Genomic DNA, 5308 nt, shown 5'->3' with positions numbered 1-5308 from the left:
TCATATCAAAGCCAAAATTCATATAAAGGTTGAAAAAAAATCTTGAAAGGGGGAAGGGGTGGGAAGCAAACCAGAAAACTAATAAAAATATCCAAATGAGTCCATAATAAGGCCATCAATCACCCAATATCAAAAGCTTCCATCCCACATGTTTTTCCCCCCCTCAAACAAGTTAACAAGGCTTTACATCCCCATATGTTTAAACGCAGAGCAGATCCAATAAGGGGATAGTCCAATCCTGGCTTGGGCTCCCCCAGAATTGCCGAAATACCACATTTAACAATGGGAATTCCTGGTTCCACAATTTACGTTTCCACCTAAAGCAGCAATGACGCACCATTCCTACTTCACCCCCTCCCCGCTCGCCCACACAACAGACATTGGCACCCTCTGCCCTGCAAAAGCTTTCTACTTCCTTAGGCAGCCATGGATTGAAACACCAAACATCTCGCTCTCTCTCAAGGACGGAGGACCATCTGACTTTTCCACTGCAGTCATAGAAAACTAAACTGATCTCTAAAAGTTAATAAAGAACTACCCTATCCATGCTACAGAACTTTGAGAACACATAAATTCCTGAAAGAACCAAGCCCGATATTAAGCAACACTTGCACAATATTAACAGATAATATCCCCAAACACAGTGCCTACGCCAGTGACTATTGCAAACTCGAAATATCTGAGGTGAGAAGGTCGATCAATGATCCTGACTTCATGGCTCGGTCTCAAGCTCATTCTAAGACATGGGCTCAAGCTACAGCTAATAAATCTGGGCCATGCCACATTTGATCGGGTGATTGATGTGTACGAGGCAGAGGACTTTTCGAATAGCCAGTCTTACTGCTGATGACTTGGGTACAATCTCTTCATTCCTAACTTTCTTTGCTACCAATTTCTCTTTCGGGGTTCGTAACAATAGCAAAGAGGATTGCTGTTCGTTTGCATCAATTGGAGAAAATTTTGGCTTGTTCACAAGTTCCTTTGGGATTTCTTCACAGATGGCCACGAGCTATGCACAGATTTTCCAAGCAGATGGCCACAAACTGGGTACCCATAATCCCAGGTTCAATCAAACAAGGGATACCACAATCCCATGGAATCCAGACAGGTTATCGAAGAAAGGGCTGGTTTTCTTGTAGCCAGGTTTTCCAGATCCCAAGGATTTTCCAGGTCCTTGTTATTGAACATAAAGAACAAGTCGAAATCATTTACAACTTCCAGCATATTCCATCTATCACGATCAATTTTTCTGATCACTTCTAACATATCCCCAGTAAGTTCTCGCTATGACCATTAGTCGCCCATACAGGAAAAAAGGTTCGGATAAATCAAAGTGTTCAAATGTACCAGATGACCAACCAATTTGAGCTTTACTCCCTTATCCAAGTTGAATATGGATGACCAAATCATGAAAATGACAGAATCAATAGCAAGACAAATCGTGAAGGACCTAATGAAAAGAAACAACCCTTATTTAAAAAACGGATGTCTATCCTCCACTAAATTTAAATAAGAACAATTACATTCAGAAAGTTCATGCACAATGAACAGCCTAACAATTACTTACAATTGTGTAAAAACAAATTTGCTAATAGGACCACTGACCACATCTGAAATCTGCTCACAGCACATCAAAAGGATCAAATAGCAGTTGACATAAAACAAGTAGCAAGAAAAGAATCAACCAAGAACATGGAAAACAAACCCTACTCACAAGAATCAAGGAAAAGAGGACAATCAACAAGCAGTTTGCACAAACCAAGGCACAACAAGAAATCAATCGAGAATATGGGAAAGGTCTAGAATCATAGGAAATATTTCAAGAAACAAAGAATTAAATCTACTCCAGCCAAGAAACAAGGAAATCATTTGGCAAACCAAATCCTAATACAGAGAAAAAAGCACTCTCTGAATTATTATTCATTGAATCATTTCCAGAGAAGAATAAAATCGATTGCCAAAATCCACATCAACAACAAAACCAACAAGAGAAGTGTAAAAGCATAATTTATTACCAAATATGAACTGATTCCTGCTTCATATGCATCAGAAAAAGACCACCCCTATGGTTTGTTTACCACAAATCAATCCTCAAAATCAAATCTAGCAAAAGGGAAGAGGATGCAATTAGAAATACCGGCTGAATCAGGAAAATCATCAAATCTTCATCTTTCTGCAACCTGTGAGGAAACCAACCAGAAAACTGAACTTATCTTGTCAGGCTATCATTTGGTCATTCCAGCTTCTATAACATGGCACGTTTCAGAATTCCAACACATAAGTCACATAAAAATAAAACTCGAGTTATCCAGAACAGAAACTAAAAAATAATGTCTTCATAAGAACTGCTAAAAAATGAATATAACAAGTTACATGTGAGTGAATATATAAAACTCTTGAGTGCAATGTACCTGATCATGGCAAGGCTGCAAATCTTTGGCCACTCGGAAGTATCCAGTGACTTTATTGCATGCATGCTAAAAAACACACATTTCAACCTGTTTTCTATATATAGTACCCATTTGTTTTTCTAAAAAACAATGTCTTCATAAGAACTGCTAAAAAATGAATATAACAAGTTACATGTGAGTGAATATATGAAACTCTTAAGTGCAATGTACCTGATCATGGCAAGTCAGCAAATCTTTGGCCACTCAGAAGTATCCAGTAACTTTACTGCATGCATGCTAAAAACACACATTTCCACCTGTTTTTCTATATATAGTACACATTTGTTTTTCTATAAATAGTAAAACCCATAACGAGAAAGAAGCCATGACATATGTATCACCATTGTTGAAAAAATGAAGCGCCACCAAGGTAGGATGCAGCCCCCTGATGGCAACGCCCCGGTTTTCAAAGTGCCATACAGATACACAAAAACACAGTACGAAAAAGGGCACCTCAAGGTACAACGCGCCTGCCAAGGGACAGGATACCTAGGAGGGCCACATCAGCCGCCTTGGTGCAGGCTGCCTAGGAGGGCGGCATCAGCCCAGGCGGAGCGCTTAGGCACCCACTCCGCCTCAATGGACCAACTAGGCATGATGTGTGACAGCTTTTCTAATGCTGTGTTTTACCACATCTATTAAAGCTAACCACAAATCAGATTGCCTCATCAAGTCAACCCCCGTTGGTGAAACACACTCAATTATTTAACAAATTATTTTTTTATTATAGGTAACAATTTAGAAACTTTAAAAATCCACTAATAAATAATAAAAAAAAGTCATTACCATGGCTGTGTGTGTCTTGGTATAAAAAGGCACTCATTTTTTGTGTATAGGTGGTCCGCTTTTTAAATCAATATGTTCGTCTTGGTGTGGAATAATGTGGAACCAAATTTTCATGAAAACAAAAAATACTGAAGTCCAACACCAGTCACTAGTATTCCATTTTATAATAACAAAGTAAAAATAAGAAAAGAAAATTGTAGCCCAAAAATTTATGGACACGATTTCTATGCGGCCAGCCCGCATATTGTAGAAATGTGGGCTTGGCAATAAATATATTTTTTAAATACAATTTGATCCTAATTTTTAGAGAATGTATAATCTTTAACATCGAGATCATGAATATGAAATAAAAAAATAATTTGAAACTAGAAATAATAATTATATTAAGAAAACATTTGGACTGGTAGTTACACTTGTTTTCAAATGGACCACCTATTTGCATCCATCTTTAAGATGGATGCTTTATACCTCTGGACCGCATATTGTAGAAACACGATCCAGCCTGCATGAAACAATTTTTCAAAAATTATGAGTCCCTATAATTTTGAAATACAAATGATAGCAGAAAAAATTTCATACCAGCTACATCCAATATTTTTAATAATGTCCACTCATTTTTTGAAAGTGCCAAAAACCATCGAGGACACTTGATCGACTCAGTTGGACACGGCCAAGAGAGTAACACGCTGAAGTATGGGTTGTTCCCAAATTCAATGGCAAACAAGACCCATTACCATGGCTGTGAGTGTGTCCATATGAGATAAATGAACCATATCCTCATGATATAAAAAAATAATGAGGTCCAACACCAATGAAACTTGGTTCTATAATCTAGGAAAATTGAGAGATTGAGGACGTCACATATGGAATTAGAGCTGGGTGGGCAAAGTGGAGATGTGTAGCCGAAGTTTTATATGATCACCGCCATACCAATGAAACTAAAAGGGAAGTTTTATAGGACACCTGTAAGACCATCCATGCTTTATGGGGTGAAATGTTGGGCGGTCAAGAAACAACATAGTCATAGGACGAGTGTAGCTAAGATGGAAATATTGAGATGCATGAGTGACAAGACAAGAAAGGATATAATTCAAAATGAATACATATGAGGGAACTTAGGCTGGCTCTAATAGATGATAAGATAAAGAAAAAGTAGACTTAGGCAAGCTTGCCATGTGAAGCGTAGAACTAATACAGCACCAATTAGGGGGGCGACTTAGGTAGACTTAGGAAGGCTCTAAGAGAGCACACATGGATGGAAGACTTGGGAAGGATCTAAAGGACCACACATGGATGGAAGACGTAGGAAGGCTCTAAAAGAGCACACATAGACGATAGTAGTGAAAAGAGATATTGTGAATTATGATTTGACTTAGTGTATGGCCCTTGATAGAGTAGAATGGCGAAACAGGAGTCATGTAGCAGACCCCAAGTAATTGGGATAAAGCTCGAATGATGATGATGATGATAATGAGAATGAAGTCCAACACCAATCACCAGTTCTCTATTTTTTTATAATAATAATAATAATAAAAAAAGAGAATGGTTGCCTAAAAAATATGGAATCCAAATAGATTCCAAGTACAAATGTGTTGGACTTTTTTTTATTAATATGTTCACATGTATCCACAACAATGTTAAAAAATCGATGAATATGTTCAAATGCATCCACAACAATCTTAAAAAGCTCAGTTCATGCCAAGGACTTGGCCCCTACCAAGCAGAGCAACTCAAGCGAGTTTGAGTGGACTCTGCCTAGTCCTACATCAGCCATAAGGGGTCCAACCACCGCCAAAAAAATTTCAAAAGTTTTTCAAAATAATTAAAATATTGATTTATATTACTTAAAACAATTCAGAAATCCAAAAAAACATATATATGAAAGTAGAGCATTACAATGAATAAATATCACAAATCATCAAAAAACTTAAAAATGAATAGAACCATATTTTTATATATGGGGACTCAAAGCCTCATATAGAGGGTATGGCCCTTGATAGAGCATAATGGCGAACCAGGATTCGTGTCCAAAATAGTTAGGAAAAGGCTTTGATGATGTTGATGATGATAAT

At 37.6% G+C, this 5308-nt stretch overlaps 1 long non-coding RNA gene across 2 annotated transcripts; it reads right to left on the bottom strand.

Moving 5' to 3' along the window:
* LOC110008040 (uncharacterized) lies at positions 1-5080 on the bottom strand. 2 transcript variants are annotated; one of them, XR_016055661.1, is made up of 3 exons: positions 2016-5080; positions 1568-1617; positions 1-1450 (listed from the first exon to the last, which is right to left on the bottom strand). It is a non-coding gene; the product is annotated as an uncharacterized LOC110008040 (long non-coding RNA). The 2 variants fall into 2 exon arrangements; XR_016055660.1 differs by lacking the exon at positions 2016-5080 and having other exon boundaries at positions 1568-1762.
* Between the last annotated feature and the right edge of the window lie 228 nt (positions 5081-5308).

This window comes from Amborella trichopoda, chromosome 5 (genome assembly GCF_054954075.1).
Source record: "Amborella trichopoda isolate Santa Cruz 75 chromosome 5, AtrichopodaSantaCruz75HAP2 v2.0, whole genome shotgun sequence".
Lineage (NCBI taxonomy): Eukaryota > Viridiplantae > Streptophyta > Magnoliopsida > Amborellales > Amborellaceae > Amborella > Amborella trichopoda.
This window is presented reverse-complemented; position numbering and strand designations above follow the sequence as displayed.